The following is a 22,229-nucleotide window of genomic DNA, read 5'->3' as shown; positions in this document are numbered from 1 at the left end:
CTTTTTTTGTTGAAAAATTGCTCATTTTTCTAGTCTAGTATGACATTAATTGAGAAAATTTGGATTCTAGTTAGATTACAAAATGGGTTTGGTGATTCTTTGATAATATTTTTGGAGGGAACATACACCTGTAAAAATGTTCTCTTTTTTCGGAAGGAAGGAAAATCATGCATATGACGCAATCAGGTGTCAGATTACGTAGGTTGTTGTATATATTTCTGTCTTAATACTAAAAATGGGAATATTTATCATCAAAAATGATTTTATTGTTTTTCCAAGTATTCTCCATCTTGATTTATACACTTTTGCATGCGCTCAACCCAATTGTCGATGCTCTTTTTCCACTCTGATTGAGACACCTCCAAAATAAGGTTTTTAAACGCTTCAACAGCATCTTCTGGAGTCGAAAATCGTTGACCACGCATTTTTTCTTCATGTGCACGAATAAAAATAAGTGATTGGGTGCAAAGTCAGGGATGTACGGCGGATGGTCCATCAATTCAACGTTTTGCCGGTTTAAAAGGCGCTGGTTTGAGCCGATGTGTAGTCCTCGTATTGTCATGGTGAACAATGATACGCCTTCTCTTGTTCATTTTTTCGAATTTCTCCGAAGACTTCAGGCAAAGAAATTGGGCGTCCTACGATGATCAAGTGGAATAGTCGCCACATGACCAGTTTGCTGAAGAAACAGGCGACCATTTGATTCGAAGTGCTTCTTCTACGAACAACTTTCTTTTGATTTTTTTCGTCTTCGAAGACCCACACGGTCGATTGTTGTTTTGTTTTGGCTCAGACGCATAGATCTATGATTCGTCACCTGTGACGATCTTATAAATGTCTTTTGAAGCACTGCGAGCGGGTTTTTTCCCCCCAACATTTCTTGGCACCAATTGACACGAGCCTTCTTTTAAGCGATTGTCAAATTGTGCGGGATCTAACGAGAGCAAACCTTTTTTACAGCCATGTGTACATGCAATATCGAATGTATGCTGGTGGAAGAAATGCTCAAGGATGCTTCTATCTCACGGTATGTCACATGACGATCTTGCATTATCACTTCACGCACAGCATCAATGGCACTACTGCGATTTTTGGACGACCTTTACGGAATTCGTCTTTGAGCAAGCGTCGGCTACGATAGAATTCATGAAACCAGTTTTTCACAGTGCTATAGGATGGTGCTTCATCGCCATACAAAGATTTAAGTTCATCAACGCAGTCTTGTCGTGATAATCGACGTCGAAAGTTGTGAAAAATGACGCGCAAAAATGTTCACGACTAAATTCCATTTTTTTGCCAAATTAATTTTTTCTTGTCACTCTTAACAACACAAATGATGGTCGTACGTCAAATTATTCTGAGTACTATTATGCTACAAAAATGTCAAACTTATCAAAGGAAATGTGAAATTGCACCTGGCAACACTTAGTGTAGCCTAGCCCAGAAATATATATAGCAGCCTATGTACATGATCGGATATGTGAGGAAGCCGGATTCCTACAACATGTAATGAGAGGAAGGGGAAATTTTGCGCAAAATTTAATAATCTCCCTTGTATCTTACAAAATAAAATACTTTACGACACATTTTTACAAATCTTGAAACAGAAGGAAAGCTCCAGATATATCCTTTCTGAAGCCAAAGAAACAGTTTCTGAAAAATAGGGAAAGATTTCAGAGAAAAATAACTTCCTTCATTTAAAGAGATCCTGATCTTCCATTTATGTTTAAGTTATACAAGACATTATTGAGTAAACTTAAAATATAGTCATTAGAGCTTCACATTGTATGATAGGACAGAGTTCAGTGTCGTTTTTAATCGGGCTGATCTTTTACTAAAATAAATAAAAATCAAAATTCAATTCAATTTAAAGAAGAAAAAAAAAAAATTCTCCCAAAAAAAAAAAAAAAAAAAATACATTCATAAATAATTGCTCTCTCAGCTTTATTAGAAATTGAGTTCTTATGATAGATACATCATAAATTCATTAAAGATATTTATTAGCCTTTAGTTCGTAATATCATTACTATTGGTTTAGCGCCCCGGATCCTAACATATTTAAAACGTTTATTTATTTAGAAGCATTGGAAAAAAAACCCCACAAATAGTGTAAGAAAGCTCACTTCAAAAGAACCAAAATAATTAATTAACCAGTTTATTTGAATTAACTCGTTTTATGTATTAGCACTACTGTAAAGTAATTTTTTATAGTTTTTAGCACATTAAATTTCTTAGCAATATTATTGTTTCCAAATTTTTATCTATTCAGTATTTAGGAAACGCTTGTTGTAGTATCGGATTGGACATAATTTTCATAGTTTCTTCTACAGATGGGTTTCGGTTTTTTAAACGGAGTATTATAATATCTGCGAAGTAATTTGTTAAGGATGAGCATATACCTCGGCCTATCCACTTGTGCCACAACAGGGGGGCATAGACCATATTTTGCCATCAATATTTACTGTTATTTTTATTAATTCTCCCCCTCCCCACCTTTGAATTGATTCCACCGGCCCTGTTAATAAGTAAAAACAAACAATTTATAATTATTTGTAACTTAAATTATCTTTTCAAAGAAGATTTTAACATCACAAAATATTATTAACTATTTTATTTGCTTAGTCATCACATGCACGTTTCTTATAAGATTCGAAATACCAATCAATAGTGATAGTCGACAGATTTATTGCAAATATCTGTATGAAAACGGGGTCTCACCAATAAATAAAGATTCAAATACTTAAAAAATTTACCCGCCAACGATTAATTGCCGGCAGGGTACTAATTATCGCGGGGTATTTTTCACATTGATGTTGTAGTACATGTACAACTCGGACCCATTTGTAGTTTGTATACACATTACATGCTCATAAATTGACGCGTTTTGAAGATGGACAAAGGAAAAGCTCTCTTCACGAAAATAGTTTCCCCCTTAGAGCAGCATAATTATCAAAATGATAATCATCCTACACGCCTCATTGAGCTCCTGACATATTTACCATCAAATTCAAAACGAAAAATATATAAATAGTATATACAATAATACATTGATATACCCATATTTAATGCATCAACTTTATGGATGAAAGAAATTAGTCATACCACATAATAGGTACCTATTCCCCCTTCATTTCAAGGTTCCTCTCTCTCTCTCTCTCTCTCTTTTGTGCAGAAACCCTAAATAAATAAAAAGTTATCAATTATTCAACTGCAAATAGATTTAAAAATTATGACTATTATTATACTTATAATTTGGACAATTTATCACATAACTTTGTCTTCTAATAAAAATACCAAACGTGTAAATATGTTTAATTTTTTGTTATTTGCTATATTTGTTGACTCGTCGGCATCTTTAACATGTAAAAAAAACAAATCAAATAAATATTTGGGTTATTGTTGTTATATAAAATATTTAAAGTAATAATTCACTTCTCTTTTTTCTTTTTCTGTTCATTCCATATCTTAGCTTCTCAACTGTGTCTCCAATCCCCCACCTCTTCTTAGTATGCAGGTACTTATAATTCTTCGACAAAATGAATTCTTTTTTAAATAATGTATAAATAAGAAGAAGAAGAAGAAGAAGAGCAACAACGAAATTCACCTGAAAGAAAGATAAATCAAGAAGAAGGAAGGACATTAAATGGAACATGAAACGCATACTTTTCTATTTCAAATACTTAGACACTCACAACAACAATAAGAAAAATACTTGAAATTCTCTTCCACTCATAGATTTCTCAAAGTCGTCGTCTCCACAAGGATCATCGGCCAAATGACCAAGTCCTCCTATCTTATCTTCTTTTCCTTCCCTCTCCAGTTATGTGACTTTTACCCTATTAATTAACTGCACAAGTACTAGTAGAATATATCCACCATTTTTATATTTCTTTCTCTTTAATCCCCCCATATTTTTTTAATACAACATCAAACCGCAAGTTAGAGACCTGCTATTAGAGTTGCTAGAGTTTAACCGCATCTCATTTGCTTTTTCTCTTTCTTATTGTTGTACGTATACAAATAAGAATAATAATTATTATTAGACACCTCTATTTGGGAAAGCATGAAATAAATGAAATTTTATTGGCTCATTTTAAAATTTATTACCTACTTTTATTTTTTTGTTAAAAAATAAAAGATTTATTGTTATATATGTAGTATGTATATTTATATATCCATACAATATTATCTATCTATATGATGAGTCATAAAAAATTTGAATATGTGGCGCGAATTGAAACAAGTTTCAAATCCTAAAAGTGTGTGTGTGTGTTTTACTACTACTATTACTACGACACTACCATCCAATATATTATTATTTAAAATTTTATATATTTATATTGTGTGTATATTTATATTCTTTTTCTTATTTTTTTCTCCCTCGTTTTTTTCTTCTTCAACGAATGTAATAATGAAGCGCCCTCTATCCTCAACGTGGTCCAAAGACTTCTCCTTAATATGATATATTTACTTTAGAACTCAAAATATAGTGCATCCCGTAAATAACTTACAAAATATATTTAATTAATATATTTGATAGGTCATTTCTACTAAATATGAAGGTGTTATTGATATCTAATATTGAATTACGTCATTTGAAATATATTCCCTACGTATGTGGACTCAGGAAGTGATGGAACGGTTTGAGGCCTTATCACGATGTTGTTTACTTGAATAAACAAGAGGGAAATCTTAGATAATTTGATATGCTTATATTAAGAAAATGAGTTCGAAGGAATATATTTTTGTATAAAATTAGGAAAAGATCTGGATGAGGAAGCTGAAAGAGTGTGAAAAGATAGAGTTCGAACAGGTATTTGATTGAACCGTTGTAGTATTGAGTCAAGTGTGTGTGTGTGTTTTTTTCTTTTCCCTCTCTTCTCACACTATGGCGCCCACCGCCTTCTTTTTCAAATTCAAAAAAAGGAAGAAAAAAAGAAGTTGAAGATCAAGAAGAAGGTAAGGAATCCTCGACGTTTTTCGTTAATATCCGTGTTAAGTGATTTATGACTCCCGTGATTTCAGTTCTAGTGAACCATGGCCTCCAAGAATATCTACTATTCAGAAAAATACTTTGACGATAAGTATGAGTATCGACATGTAATGCTCCCCAAGGAGTTGGCCAAGCTTGTTCCCAAGACTCACTTGATGTCTGAGTCGGAATGGAGGAATTTGGGAGTACAGCAGAGTCAAGGATGGGTTCATTATATGGCACACGAACCTGAGCCACACATTCTGCTCTTTCGACGACCCATGACGTAATGTTGAAGCAAGTGATGCCGAAGAAGATGATAATGATGATCCGTGATGCCCATGAAAATGATGATGACGACTCCGCCACCTCAACGTGTTTATGTTTATCCCTACTTTTTGATTTCGACTTGATTCCTACACCACCTTTAAAAGTGTTTGATGGCCAATCTTAAAATTTGTAACCATGTTCTGTGATTGATTCCCCATACTTTACCGTGACTACGAGAGAGATGATGGCATTTCCTTTACTTTTTTAAACTTGATTCCCCTTACTCACTTACTTATTTACTTACTACCTACTATTACTACTATTAATATTAATATTATTCACTACTTATCCCCACCCCCTTTCTCGATATTATCCGTGTGTCTTTGGCCATTCTGTTCCTGTATCCACTTTTTATCATTACTATTACGTTTATTACTCCTACTTACTTATTCAGTTGCTATTCAAAATATTATTCTTATTGTATCTAAAGAAAGCAAATTAAATACACATTTCCTTCCAATTTTTTAAGAAGAAGATCACGTTTGTTTATTTTCTTTGATACCGATGCTATTTAAGTTTCTATATGTTCTTTATACAAGTTGGTTCTAACTACAACAAGCTGTAACTTGTGTGAGTTGGTCGGATCTTGTAGTTATCAAAGCCTGATAACTCGCTTGTATGTACTAAATTATATTGTCAGACACTCCAATCGATCTTATTTTCTTGTCTTCGAGGTCTGTAATTCAAGAGCATATCGTATGGACATTATTAAGACAAGATGAAATAACGGCAATGCCCCATTTAGTCCGGAGTTAATCTGAGGTTGCGTCTTTCATTTAATTATTGCTTTGCTAATAAAATCCACCAACTACATAAACGCGAAAAAATTTAAATCTCAGTTTTTCCGTGGCAATTATGGTCGAGTATTGCTTTGATATATCTACTACACCAATTATCTAGGCGAACATTGGGGGATAGACATTCCCCAAAATCTTAACTGTGCCCCTGCTTAGTCTGTTGGGTAAGGGGAGGGGGGTATCGTAACTTATTGGTCATTTACTCATTTAATGGTTAACAATTTGATTGGATAATTATTAATTGCGACATATATTACCACATATACCATTCCAGTAACGTACCAATGTATTTTTATACGATCTTTTTCATAATTTATAGTATTATACTACCAGAATTAATGAAGAATGGTCAATGACCCCCACCCCTACTCCAGTGTCTATGAAATTAATACTTCTAACTTGATTCCTGGGATTTCTACTCATTTTTATGATATCCCGAAAGCTATGATTAATTTATGTTTTTATTTTTATTTAAGGAAGTTATAGAGGCAGTAAGTAGAAGAGAGCGTTAGTAAGAGGTGAAATATTGTAGCACCTAAGCATCGGAGATCCAAATAGGGTATGCCAAAACTAAAAATATATATATATTATCCTAAGGTGATTCGCCTGTCTGTAGCCTGAGGTAATATAAGTATAGATTGCTTAAGGGCGCTGTAAGATTACGTTAGCTGTCTTGTGCCCCCGCAGAGTTCTTATGACTTATAAAAATGGCGCTTATGAGAAGAATTTTACAGCGCCCTCTACGTGGTAATAATAATTGTAATACTTGGGGTTGTATTATTTTGACGCAACACGGTGCGCCACTCTATGGTTACTGATTGTTTCAATTCAATTCTCCCTTTCATTTCATAATTATTCTACCAATAAAACATTTATCGTAGTTTGACCTACTACAAGTGAAAAAAGAAAAATAATGCATATTCCATGTATAGAGTATTACTTGACTTATATTTTTTTTTTGAAATGTTTTCATAACCTTTATTTTTATAAGGCCAAAAATTTGAAATGACTATTTTTTTATACCTTGCAAGGATTGCGGTAATCTTTTTAATGGAACTCTACAAGTCCTCGTGGATTGTTCCTCTGTGGGTGTTTTAAAGTTCTTGCTAAAGCTAAATATAAAAGGATTATAACATGCTAATCATAACATTGCCAAAGCTATGGTTTTGTTTGGGATTTCCAAAAGAAACAGAAAAGTCTCAGTGGAAACCAAGGCTTTAGATTTTGGTTTTCTATTCTTTTAACACATTAGTAGCAAACAGAATAACAAATAATGACTTGTTCCATCTTCAGGAGCTGAGAGCAATTGTCATTGCTGGAGCAGCATAATAAGCACTTTCCATAAAAGTGCCGTCTTTTGGGAATAATTCGTGAACTTTGGTCGGAAAAGAAATTAAGTACCTCTCTTCAACTTCACGATACCATTTAAAGACTTTGAAACGGATTTTAAGACAATCTAAGATTTAAATTTGATGCTTGTTTCCATTTTATTTTAATCAATTATCTTATTTTTATTGTGAAAGCCGTATTTTTTTAAACTCCGGTAGTACTGATTTGATTAGTTTTACATACTTATTTTTTGTAAATTTGAGTAACATTGGGATGTAATCTTACTCAAAAGTTTTAATTTTAAACTAAAATATTCATATATTTTTACGTTACATTCTTACGTGTAAGAACGAAAATGAAAGAAAAAAAATGAAGGCCTAATTATCAAGAAAAAAGATTATTTAGAAATAATACGTTTATAAAAAACCGTGTCATTAAACTAAATATTGACGCAGTCTTGGAAAATGAATCCCCAAAAGATAATAAAATAAGCATAACATCCTGTAAGAAATAACGTCATTAGATAGAAAATCAACCAAATTATTTACCAAAATATGCTTCTTTACTATCTTTGGTCAAAAATAATAAGAACTAATCTTCTTTTTTTTTTAACTAGTCACTTGAAAGAAATTAAAGGTCCATTTTCAAAAATGAGATGTCATTCGGAAAGTTTGAAAAAGTATTATCCTCTCCATCTCCGCCTAAAAAAATAGTAATATTATCCTTGAATGCAGCTTAACTAATCAAACTTCATGCCAGTTAAACAGTCTTTGAGTTGGTCAGGGCTGTCATCCTCATTTTAGATTTTCTTTATCATACCGGACAGTCATATTTTTTACTACTCCATTCATTCATATTTACAAAGAAGTAGTACATTTTGATATGAATTAATTTAGCATTCGGATCCCGGATTTTTAGTTACATCGCTGCCTAGAGAAGTTTTGTTTCCTCAAACTTGTGCATTTTAAAATTATATATAGGTAGGTAACCATTCATAGTAAAAATAAGTGTTGGTCGTGTATGGGCGTTCATGATGTTCTTCTTCTTCCAAACTATAACTTGATTTTCCTTACTTTACCTTTTTATTTCTCTGTTAGAGAAGATAATTTTTTATTATTATAGCAGAAGACAAAATTAAAATATAATTGATTAAGGTATTTTTTTAACTGCATTCCCTTTGTTCAAAAATATATAAAATTAGCGAATGTAGGCGTTTAAAAACTAATTAAAACAAGTGTTTTGTTCAAAGTTTTTTATATTATATATACATAATATGTACACAATAGTACAAGGGAAATGAGGAAGAAGAAAGGAGAGTACGGGGGCTTTCTCTTTTAAATTACGTCGATCTACTTTCTCCTCCCCCTTTTGAACAACATCAAAGAGCTGAAGGAAAGAAGAAGGAGAGAGAGAGAGAGGCCAAAGTGAAGAAGAAGAGGGGGGATACTACTGAGATATTATCTTCTTTCGAGCTATGATAACAATTCCATAATATTATAAATCCCTCCGCCTTCTCTCCTATTAATATTATTGGATTCCCTCCATATAGATTTGCTTAATAAATAAAAATACATTCAAAAAGGTTGTCTACAAAACTATAATATATCTCAGCGTTACTTTACTAATACAAAAATACTCATTGTATTTCGTTGACAGCTTTCAATTCCCTCTTCTCATTGGATATATGCCTATTTGAAAATGTATTCTTTATGATAAATAAACAAAGTCATAAGTTATAATATAATACTTATGTTCCATTTTCAAAAGGATACAAAAATAGCTACTTCTTGATCCCTAGTCGTATATATATATATTCATAAGGATGGGAATTTTAAATCCGGAACAAGTTTAGACCTCAATATCTTGTCAACCCTGATATCAATATTTATGAAAGCGTGTTCATCATATTCATCTGACATACAAAATCCTTGCAGCCATTATTGTGTGTCTTCGTACCGGGTGCACGCCCAATGATATTATTGGGTTTACAAAGCTGCCAAAATAAACTATTTAAAATGTTGCCAAGGCTTTCAATGTATCTTATAGGTCGGGAACGCATGCTAGGAAGACTCAATATCGTCTTGGGTTAATAACTGGTAATACATTAATGGAATACACGATTAAAATGAATGGACATGTGCCCTATTAGCTCTCTGGATCTGAACTACTTGGACTGCAATCCCTAGGGATTCATAGAGAGACTCCAATAAACGTGCCACATAACACTGTTGACTCATTCCCGACTTCCATTCTCGAGACAGCGGCTAACCTCCTCATCTAAGCCTGTCCTAGATTCAAGACCAGATTGGAGGCTGTGGTTGAAGCTGGAAGTTTGGGTGATTGACTTCACTATGGACCCTTACATTGAGAAATAAATTGTAATGTATCCTTAAATTATCCGGATTTAATATCCCTACCCTGTAAATTGGCATCTTATTATTTCTTTGAAGAAATTTTGACTATCCTATCCAATTTTCAAATACATGTGCTCATATTTTTATATATGTATGCATTTCATTTTAAAGATTGTGGAGAAATAAAAGACAATGATAGTCAGGACTCAGGGAGTATTTAAAACCGTTGGTGTGATGGACGTATTTGGCAAATTGCCAACTGATATCGAGCCTTGTTTCTGGTTTTTTTCTTCTTTTTTTGAGGAAAGGTTGCGTAGGGGGAACAACGTGATATATCAACAATGTATGTAATGAATTGATACAATCCTAATAGGCTCAATATCCTTAGAATAAATGATTAACCACCCGGTAGTCAACCTGTACAATTTCTTTCTTTCTTTTCAAATTAAATATTAAAATATATATACAAAATATCGGTATATGTGGAAGTAGAGAGAGAGAGAGAGAGAGAGAGAAGCAACTTCAAAGGAATTCCTTGTATTTTAGAAATTATTTCTGTATACATATATATTATACATATTTCCCCACATTTTCCCTTTCATATTTTTTTGTTCAAGGAAGTATTTTGTCAGGGGGAAATGGAGGATGAAGGAACATACATATATGGGGACTATAGCTAGGTAGTGAGAGAATTCCCCCTAGACTCAGTCTTCCCCAGATTCTATCTAAATACATAATAATATGTTCAAAGATGGATAATTTATTCTTTGTAATAATGCTTTGATGATTATAATGTCCTATTTCATTTATACATATAGTATTGGAGTATCCTCCCAAAATACTGTATATAACTATGGGTGGGTATATTGGTATATAAGGAAATTGAACAAGTTGAAACCTAAAATTGAGAGGGCAATCACTCATGAATAACTATTCTGTGGCTCAGTATATCGTTCAAATGCCCACAATTATATTTCTCGAGAGTAAAAACTGACTTTGTAGTTTCATTTGATCAAAATTAAATGATGTCATCAATGAATAGTTGGTAATTAAAATGATTGTTGTGAAGTATTAAATAAAGTGTTATGAGACATAGAAATTGTAATTTGTACAATCTGATTATACTAATTGTAACTTGTATTTAAATCGCAACATGTAGACAATATAATATAAAAGATTATGTTCTATAGAGCATATTCACGTGATGTCACAGTGAAGTGACAGTGATCCCGAAGTGGAGATTTAAAGTAATGATTTTTGTTACATATGTATCATAATTTATTCATAAATTTTGCTAGATTATATCGACAAATCAAAATTTTAGAAAGATTGTCCACCTTTGCTTTTTTTTCTTCTATCAGTATTGGTTATTTAATACATTCTAATACCCTTTTCAACGTCCACATTAGTAATTGGAGCAAATTTGAAGTTGGTGTGATCTTCAAGAGTCTTGTTAGTTGGAGTTATCTCATCATCACCATCACTGAATTTAAGTCCAACCTTTTGCATAAATGGAATGATCTTCCAATGGTCTGCAATTTATGGACAAAAGTATTTCTCCTATGTTGAAAGATTTGATTCAATAGTTAATTTAGTGCCGAATGTATCCTTCTTCTAATTGTCTGTTGTCGAAATCTGGCTCTCTCGCATATCCAAGTATGTAATCATAACCCTGATTGTATCATATACATAGTTTTACCTCCAAAAAGAAAGCTTAATGAGCTGTACATAGGCTCTGCCATCTTTGCTGGAGCCAGACAGACACCAAATCGGAAAACAGCTTTGCTTGCTGGCATCCCAGATTCTGTGCGTTGCACACTCCTTAATAAAGTATGTGCCTCAGGCATAAAGTCCAATATGGTTGTTTAGGGCCGAAAAGGAATGGACATCTCCTTAAAACGGTCTACTTCGTTTCAATTTATAATTGAACTCTCCGTTTTCACGTGACGTAAGCATTGTTGATTTGGCCATTTTGGGGCTCTCAAACAACAAAATTTGATAACTATTAAACCTTTTTTTTCATTTACATTAAGGGAAAAAATGAATTAAAAGTATTGAATCTCAAAATCGGAGCAAAATAAATATGAAAAGACATCAACCTTACTGTCTATCAAAAAAAAAATCTCTTTATTGTCTAGTTTTATTATAAAATAAGACCCTAAAATATATTAAAAATATATTATTACATCGTTATATAATTTTATTTCCACATTTAATATTAAAATAAACTATTACAATGGTAAGAAAAATATAGTTTCCTTTAATATTGTTACTTTTATCGTCCCTCATCGACCAAAAATAAAGTAAAAAAATCTAGACTTTTTTATGTATTTTACGTACATATCTCTCTGATTATCTTTTAACGTCAGTCTTCATCATTGGCATCAAGAAGTATTTAATGCAGGTGGGAAGATTTTTATTCTTAAATACATTTTTTGAAATTGCATCGAGATTTATTTGAAATTTGTCAATTTTATGTTGTAAAAGTACAACTTTGAGGCTCCGAGATGACCTCATAAATTGTAATGCAATTTATAGCGACCTTTAGCATGTTCTTTAAGGGATATAATTGGAATAGATTGTCATCAGTGAGTTCATAAACGTCATCAAACTGGTGACGCCATCTTAGGAGTAAATATTTTTATTTAATAAAATTGAGATATTTCCAATAAATCTTGATGGAACTTTATCAAATGTTTCTTTAAAAATAATAAAAATCAATCTGTCATCTACATTGAATACTTCATACTTTATATCAATGATAAACAATTGTATTTCAGTTAAATCAAATAATAATAGATAATTAAAATCCCTATGAAATATTTAGTTTTGTGCAATTAATTTAGTTTTGAATCAATTAGGAATAATCAAATTGTAGGTCAATAAATACACTTTCACGACTTGCTTTTGAAATATACAAAAATATAGTGTATTTTCATTAATTCTTGTAGGTTGAATCTTGTATGATTTAAAGTAGGTGACTTTAGTTATTATGAACTCAAAAAAGGTATTGCATAGGATTTTGATTTTTATATTAATTTACATCAATCAAGGGCCTTCGTTTAGAATTCGTGTCACTTTATAAATTATACTTTGTTATTGATATTTATTTTGATAAATTATCTATTCACTGTATATTTTTTGTAGAAATTGTAACTTGGATCAACAAATTGTAAAAGTTACAACCGTAATATGTGATGAATAACATTAAATGAGGGATTAACAGTACTTGCAATAATTGAATGGGATATATGATGTAATTTTTAACTATTTTAGCACAAATAAATAAGTATTTTGTAGTACATTTGAAAGTTCAAATGCCCATAGGCCTTAGGTATATACCGCATAAATACATAATAACCATGTGATTGTGGTAGATCAAAGTTAAATGATATTATTAATGGTTATTTGGTAATTAGAATGACCAATGTTGTCATTAAATAATGCATTTTAAGACGAAAGAATTGAAACTTGTACACAACATAATATATACCTAATAATGAATAATGATTCTCTAAATAATAATTAACATTTGGCAACAAGGGAAATACAGGAGACTAGCTACCATATATTTTTTGTCAAATGTTTCCTTTCCATTTTGACAGTCGAGGTTGAGAGTGGATAAAAAGTGAGTCGTGATTCTTCACGTTACATTATGTGAGTTGTGGCAATTGAATGAAGGTAATTAGTTTATTTTACGTCTACATTTAGGACGAGGTATTTCCTCCTAGGAGGAGTAAAAGGAGGCTGGGACAGGAACAACATCTGTCATGAGCAATTAGTTCTTAAGGATTGATCATTCATTTTATGTACTTGTCTTTCTTCGACTTAATTTACAATTTGCGTGTCTAATAGGAAGATAATACAACGTTTGCAATCAATATTAGGTATATAAACAAACGATTATTGTAATTAATTGTTTAATTGTTTATGAAATTCGTGAGAATTCCTCTACCTATGAGTTTAGTATGCTATGTACCTCTATATATAATATACAACTATTTTATTCTTAAAAAATGTATTGTACGCGATAATGAGGTCACGTAGGAACCTGATAAAAATTAAACCGTGTAAAGTCATAGTACATACGTATATTGCAAAAGATATTTTTAATTATAAAATTATTATTGCTGCCTTCATGAGCAGCAGTATCAGAGGAGAGTAGTACAACTGAGCTTTACCGTTTATGTATTGTATTTTTTTTAATTATAAATTCTGAAATAACGAACTCACAAAAAATAATGATATTTATTCCACTGATATTATATATATATATATATATAAGCTTTATTTCATATCTTTTTCGTTCTTTCTTTCTTCTTAACGTTTTATGAAAGAAAACAGATTTTAACGAGAATCTTATTAGTTTTTTTCTTTCTTTCTTCGTCATATTTCTACGGCTCTATCGTATATACCTACATACAACATATTATGTACATTTGAACAAAAAATATATAATAGAATTCGTGAAACGAATATAAAGTAATAACTATTAGGTACATGGCTAGAAATGGCCCTCCCTTCAGAAAATAAAAGTATTATATATGTAGAAATGAACTTAAATTAAGTCATAAAGATATTATAAAAAGTATATTATTGTGTTCCATCATTATTGTTATTTGTATCGCTCGAGTCATGTGGTCACTTTTCATTCTCTCTCCTCCTGATTAAGGACTATAAAGTGATGATGATGATGATGAGATTGTCTGTCTTGTTATTAGCTTATTACATCCCCTAGTTAGTTTATGACCTCTTTTTGGGATCTGATTTGCTAAAGAGATAGGGATTCTTATCGTTGTTAATTAATGGGGGTAATATAAGTTTATATGGATATATAGCAAATTTGACTAATGGGTGGTGAATTGTGCTGTAATGTATTTATTTAGAGTGTTTAATCGTTGTTGATTCTGAAAATAGAGGCGTTGAAATATCAATTACCTCGGACTACGCCACATTTTATGATTGCAGAGGATTTACTCCGAATTTCAATATCTTGCGTTTCTTTGCTTTAGTAACTTTTCAAAACAGGCCCTCCTTTGAGTACCCAGGTGCTGATGGGAGTAACAAAGCTATAAAACGCATGTACATTCGCTACAACTTCTCTGCAGAAACATGGGGCAAGTATCATGGCAAAATTCAATAGGATTTTAAATGATAATTATGACTGAAAACACAATGAAATGTGAAAAATGGAAGCTCTAAGTAAAGTTTATTTCACAAGAAAATGATGCCACGGAGACATTTGAATTTTTTGACAGAAATTCGACTTCCTCTTAGTATTTAGAATTGGAAATCCTGTCACGTTTTGATTAAATAGAGGGCACCCTAGTGGCTATTCCTACAAGACGTCGCTCTTGATACATCACAAATGAAGTCCCTTTAATATTTTCCCTTGCGTTTTTTAGAGGAATATTCAAGTATAGTACAACACCCTTAGTGTATGTACAAGAAGGTTGTTGCGTAGCCAACTCTATTTGGACATTTATTGATCAAGTTGTCTGCGTTTATGGCTTTGGGGAGAACCTTCTTGTAACTTTATAGATGAGTGATGTATCGAATTGTTAAAAATGTGGGCATGTCTATACGAGTATGGATGATATCAACTTCTATAAATTTGCGGATTTGGCAGCGGATATTCCTAAAATCCGAATAATCTGCAGATGGGAATGCAGACATTCGATAGAAAGCTGGACTGTTGGTGTTTAAACATCGAAGACTTAAGGGATAGTGTAAGAAGGAGGGCACCTTTTTTGGGTTGTCTCTACCCAAAAAATATTGCAAATTTTGTTTTCATTACAACAAAGTTTTCGACTTTTGAATTCGAAGTGAAGTGGGAGGAGGTCAAATCTTTGGAAAAGTCTTTTTAGGTAGTAAGTAAGAAATGAAGAGATACACAACGTTAACTACGTATACTGGAATTAATTTCAGTACTCGGGTGAATACATAATATGTGTGTATCGTCAAAATGGATGTAAGTGAGCCTATTATGTAGGTAATTAACCTGCATAATACAATTGTGAATATTCGATACATTACTAATTGCCATAAAATCGTCGTAAATTTTATATCTACGAATCAAGTTTGTATTACGAATATATAGGGATTCTATTAAATGTAATGTTAAACACCTTATTATAGAAATTTTGTTAATTCTACGTATTATGAATCAAACTTACTACTAGGTAAAAGGCTTACAACCTGCTACTGAGAGAAGCTCTTCCCATTTTTTGCCTCTAGTAACTATACAAGCCCCTATTTCCTTAGTACATACAAAATTAAATCCTCTTTTTGAATTATTAATTATATTGGATTCTCACGCATCCCTATTCCATCATTTGAATCTTGATAAATCTACTCAATTCACATTTTTGTGGCTAGGGATTAAGGTAGTAATTAAAAGTACAAATCATTGGCTTGATCGTGTTTTTTAATACATTAAATATGCCAATCTGGTCTTGGCACTCAGATTGCAAATATGTATGTACATATGTATCTTACAGCAGATTTCCCTATTCATGTATGTACGTACAATGTGTTCCTTGAGGCAAATCCATTTGTTCTCATCTTATTGATTCATTCTGATATAACTACTTAAATATGGTTTTATTTAATCTTAGACTTTTACATCTAATATATTGCGAAGTAAATAGTTGGTTTACAGAGTGGGGTCTCAAAACTTGCATTCAGATGACTAAAATCCAATTTGTAATGTTTTTAATACTATATTTACATATATATATTTCTTATTCAATAAACCTCCTTCACAAAGAATAACTACCTTGACAATCCCAGGAACAGATTGGCAGCTCTGGACGTTGAAGGGCGTGTCCATGGCGTACCACGCTGGCAGCTAGGTGCAAATACAAGTTAATAAATGAAAGGTGCAGCAGGTATTTTTCTCCAATGTCCCCTAAACTGCAAAATCAAGGCTGGAGGAGGGCCATATTGAGGCTCGCTAGAAGCCAACCAAATATGTAGTTGTTAGAGAAGTTTTGGTTTAGTGATGAGATGTTTAAAAAAAAATCACAATGCCGATTCCAAAGCGAATCTAGTAAAAATTCCAGATTCCGATTCTTTAATATTCTAAATAATAGTTAAAAATATTATTTTGCTATCAGGGGCCTCCACAGGATTATACATGGGGATGAGCAAATTAAATTTTTTGAATAAAAAATTCAAATATACAATTCAAGATTGAATTTTTTTTTCAAAAATCCACAACTATTCACAAAAAATTAAATTTTTTGAAAAAAAAATTCAAAAATCCACGCTTATTTACAAAAAATTATTTTTTTTGGAGAAAATTTCCAGAATTCACAGTTGTTCACAAAAAAAAAGAAGAAGTTACTCACAGAAAATTAAATTTTTGGAAAAAAATTTGAAAAATAAAATAAAATTTCAAATACAAACTTTTTTGAAAAATAATTCTAAATCTTACATTTTCTACAAAAGTAAAAAAAATTATTATTATTTTTTTTTTTTTTTTTTTTGGGGTGGGGGGTTAAATAGCAGTTATAAATAAGAATTGGAATTGCAAATTAAATATCATTTTCCCGATGCCGATTCCAGAAAACACCCGATTCCGGATTCCCAACTCGGATTGCAATTAATCGTCACATCACTATTTTGATTTTTTTTTTTTTTTTGATTTATGGGCTGTAATTGTTTTATTGATGTTGTAGGCAGTCTGGATAGAGAAGCCAACGGTCTGTTTTTTTTTGCTGTTGCTCCAATATTTTTACACTTAGAGATATGGGATAAAAAAAAACTTGTAAAATTTTGTTTCAGCTGTCATTTGATTGCGTAAAGAAATCTTTGAATTAAAAATCATAAGGTTAAATCGTCATTAAATTCTACTTCAAGTTTTGGGTTCTCACTATGTATATTTATACATAAAATTGACTTGGAAGTTTATTTTTTAAAATTAAAATTTTTAACCATTCAAAGAAAATGAATATTATAAAATTATGAAATACTTAGCTTTTGTAGAAAGAAAAAACCGCAATCCAAATTTCAAATACCAAATATATAACAATTACAAACGGATGACCAATTGTTCAGTTTTCCCCTATACATGTGCTCTTTTTGCATCCTTTTTGGATTGTCTAAAAATTTTTAACCATTCAAAGAAAATGAATATTATAAAATTATGTAATACTTAGCTTTTGTAGAAAGAAAAAAGAAACCAATTAATGAAACAAAAACTCCAAATTTAAAATACCAAATATATAACAATCACAGTTGGTGCTGTTGTTGTCAAAAATTAAGTCTAAATATAACAATACAATCTCAATTTCACTGAATTCAATACAAAGGGAAGAAAAAATTAAATCCGTCACGAGGAAAAATGATAAAGTAACGTCAACTGTAGTATCCCAAAAGCGACATCTTGCGGGAGGAAGTCTCCTCAAGCTAACAGGTGCGTTTCTTCACTTTTTTTTATGGCTTTTTCATATTGTTTAAACTACAAATTTATGACTTTAGAACGAACATTTTACAAAAATGAATTAACCACTCGAATTAAATGCAATGAAAAATCATTTGAATTATTATGAATAAACTACAGTACATACTACAATAAACAAATAAAACTTTTGACCCTTTTTTCAATATCTTCGATTAAAAAATGTGTAATGATTAATTAATTATTCTATAGAGGTACAAACCGAATTTTTTTATCATTTTTCTACTTGTCAGTTTTTATTGTAGTAATAAATGGTAAACAAATACATCCGCGAATCCCCATACACAATAATATTTCACCAACTATTATTTATGCACAAAACCAATGCTGCAAAATTGGACTTGATGAACGATGTGTTCATGTACCCACATAATAATTATTAGTGTTGAGCTGTCGTCTGTAAATCCTAAACCATTATGCTTTTATTTGGACCGAACTCATTCAGTCTTTTAAATAAGTTCCGTTTGCACCGGTCTGAGAGAAATTTGGTCTAAATCGTTCTAGAAAAACAAAATGGGCTGCGTATAAAATTTGGTATAGACATATTTTATAGATGTAATGTTGATGACGTTATATGAATTATCAAATTTTAAAAATTGGTTCATATAATGACGTCATGGAAAGTAGAAAATGTTTCACATATTATTGTCTACAACTAGTGTTGGGCGGTCTAAAAAACTATCAATACTGGAGTCCTCTCAATCCAGTCTTGATTAATTTTGTCAGTCGAAGTTTCCCTCTGTAGTTGAGATCATATATCAACATTTACTATGTATTTTGTGGTGAGCTGTCGATGTTTCTGCTTCTTTTCTTTGAATCGGAGAAAAAGATTGGACTGATTAGAAAAAAGAGAGAGAGGGGAGAGATTAGTCTGATTATAATCGCAGTCATTGGACCAATGCAACACTATCTATAACTCGGATAATTGGGATGATTAATCCGTCCATATATTCAGGCAGAAAAAATTGGTTCATATTTTGAAAACGATTAAATTTCGATAACCGGCGGTCTGGGATATCAGTATCAGTTCTCTAAAAAATTTCTTAAGAGCGAACAGAAAATCTGTCTCGTACCGAACTCTAAAAATAATAATATTTCCTCTATATATGTTGTGTGCTCAAGCCCTGTTTGTCATAATCCCCCCCCCTCTCCTAAAAAATCATAACTCATTTCAACAGGTATTATTCATGGAGGGAAGAATAGCCATCCATTCCACTGGCTGCTTGCTCTTCTCAGTCACTCATACACCTAGTCCATTCCAGACTTCTCCTTTATTATTTTGTATAATGTATAATGTCCCAATGAATTTTGGTTCTTTTGAAGCGTGGGCCCTCATTACACAAACATTTATATGCATTTCACTCATTCAAATGAAATTTTTAAATACAAATTCATATGTAGCTATGGGTATTTATTTCTTGTGGTGTCACGCAAAGGGAGTTTTTTATTTTATTTAATTTTTATTTTATTTACTTCTCTCTCTCTCTTTCAATCCTTCTTGGAATTACTTGTATGTACATATATGTGCGTAATAGGGTTTCCCATTTCCCGGGAAGCACATTTTTAAACAATGGGGTCCTGGGACAGATGGGTATCCCGTTCGTAAATAATAAATACTTTTTATATTTCAAGAAGAGATAACACATATTAAGCGCGTTCTAACCTTAAATTTAATTTATTTATATAATTATCACTCATAGTGTGCGGGTTGTTTTTAGAGCCCACGGGTACAGTCTATTGGCATCTTGACTCGTAACAAAAATAAATTTTTATCAAGTGATGAACAAGCAAATTTTATGTGGATTATAAGAGGTGTGCAAAATGAAATCCATCATTTTTCCAATAGTCGTGTGTATCTCATGTTGTTTAAGTGTGATTGCTTTATGCTAGATGATGTTTGAAAGATAAGATTTCTTACTAAATAATTTATTAGACAGATCTGTGATCGTTTGACTGGGTATTGTTTGAGCGGTAGTCAAAGATGGATAGGAGAAAAGAGAAAATGCCCCATATTTCACAGTTTTTCTTCAAAAAAAAAAGGCAAAAACGCAAGCTAGATGGTTGAAGATGTGAATAGTGTTTAGAGTCCTAATACTGTAACAGCCATTCCCACACAATTTTGGATGGAGTCCATTTCATTCCATTAATTTTGATGTCAAAGATGCAAGGCCAATTGTAGAAAATGCTGATAAAATAATGGAAATCGTCGAGTTCCAAAAAGATAATAAACAAGTTAAAAATGGATTTATTTTACTACACCTAATATATAATTAAATAAAACTGAAATAATAAAATCCCGGGAAACGGTATCCCGGGAGAAACCCCTACTGCATACATATTTTGTATTTAAAATAATAAATTATAATAAAGCATGTATAATTCCTTTTTATATGAAACGTAATAATTTTCCAAAAAGAAATTAAAATATTAAGAAAGGTGAGAATGATGATTCTTTCATATTATTATATATAATAATAGGTTGAATAGTATGTGTTTATTTAAGAGGGTAATATGTTGTATTTATGCATATAAGTATAGGTATATAGTCATAATAAGACCTTGCAATCGATAAAGTTAGACATTCTATGCAATCCTATTACACATGCGTAATTGTTGTAACTTATATAAGAAAATTGCAACCCAAAAATGAGTTGAATTTAATCCTAGGTCAGCATAATGGATGTCTGTCATTTTGACCTAGCTGTATATTATTGTAAACCCTTTTTTCATTAATTTTACTTTAGCTTGTATCCTCTATTCCCTAGTTTTGTTTTACATATATTGTAAAGAAAACGGACTTGACTCAACCAACACAATAAAACAAATATGTCTAGAGGATCAGTAACATTCAATCGGTTTCATCTACATTGGAGGAGACCTCTTCAGAAATAATAAGTTCACAAAATTCTTACATTCCCAAGCTTTCACAAAAAATAAAAACATTAAAATTTAAAACTAGGAATATTTCAAATAGTAAATACAACTACATTAATAATAAAATATTGAAATATTTTTTGGGTGAACCTCAATTAAATTCATAATTATATAGCAGAAGAAGGGATTTTTTTTTTTTTTTCAAACGAAACTGTTTTACCGTAAATTTAATGAACGTCAAGTCTATTCAGTCCTGTGGTTTTTTTTTTTTAAATTGATTGATCCACCCTTTTTCTCGAACCAAAAGTGACTGTATCAAATCAGTGTCAGATAGAATTAAAGTGTTCTCCAGTGGCTTCCAAACATTTTTCGACATATCTCGTGTGATCACTTATTTTGTTTTATACCTCACACTAAAATGTGTTAAATTATTGGATTACATCGTTATACCTATAATCTAATTTCCATATTATAGATAAAAAATAACTATTACAATGGAAGTAATTGTTTGTTAATTATCCTACTTTCATCGTTCCTAATCGGCCCAAAGTAAATAAATCATAATGCAATTTATGCAATAAATGTGGTTATTTTTCTTGTTGTTTACGTTCCAAATTTATATTATATATTAAAGGGGTAATTAATCATAATAAAAAAAAGTTTTCCTAGTTTTTATTTTCTGTACTGAAGTTAAATAATGTCTATTATATTTAATAAACAGTCCAAGCCCGATCACTTATTGTTCTCTACAGTCAAGGAAATTAGAGTGACAAAAAAAATTATATAATATAATAATCATTTTTATTTTCATAGAAATATTTTATTGAATTTTTTTTTTTTTGCTTATACGTTTTTAGAAATTGCAATTGTGCTAGAGGTAAACGTTCACTAAATTTGCTAAATTTTAGCATTTGTGCTCCAATTGCCTAGTTGTAATACCAAAATCAGTTTCCACAGTTTCTGGATTTATAATTTCGGGGAAACTGCATCACCCTAATATATACTTTTTTTCCGGGGCTTGGTCTCTGAAATTTCAAAAATCCATTCCTATTCACAAAAAATATACAATTATTTGTAAAAAATTTCAAATAATAAATTTTTTGTAAAAA

General features: G+C 31.3%; 2 long non-coding RNA genes across 3 annotated transcripts; one reads left to right on the top strand and one right to left on the bottom strand.

Moving 5' to 3' along the window:
* Positions 1 to 2,411: 2,411 nt before the first annotated feature.
* LOC121129802 (uncharacterized) lies at positions 2,412 to 3,862 on the bottom strand. 2 transcript variants are annotated; one of them, XR_011783934.1, is made up of 5 exons: positions 3,664 to 3,862; positions 3,433 to 3,604; positions 3,246 to 3,353; positions 3,103 to 3,177; positions 2,412 to 2,515 (listed from the first exon to the last, which is right to left on the bottom strand). It is a non-coding gene; the product is annotated as an uncharacterized lncRNA (long non-coding RNA). The 2 variants fall into 2 exon arrangements; XR_005868532.2 differs by having other exon boundaries at positions 3,693 to 3,857.
* A 21-nt stretch (positions 3,863 to 3,883) lies between these two features.
* On the top strand, positions 3,884 to 5,776 carry LOC121130759 (uncharacterized). Its single transcript, XR_005868813.2, has 2 exons — positions 3,884 to 4,959; positions 5,026 to 5,776. It is a non-coding gene; the product is annotated as an uncharacterized lncRNA (long non-coding RNA).
* Positions 5,777 to 22,229: the final 16,453 nt, after the last annotated feature.

Source organism: Lepeophtheirus salmonis, chromosome 1, assembly GCF_016086655.4.
Source record: "Lepeophtheirus salmonis chromosome 1, UVic_Lsal_1.4, whole genome shotgun sequence".
NCBI classification, from domain to species: Eukaryota; Metazoa; Arthropoda; class Copepoda; order Siphonostomatoida; family Caligidae; genus Lepeophtheirus; species Lepeophtheirus salmonis.
This window is presented reverse-complemented; position numbering and strand designations above follow the sequence as displayed.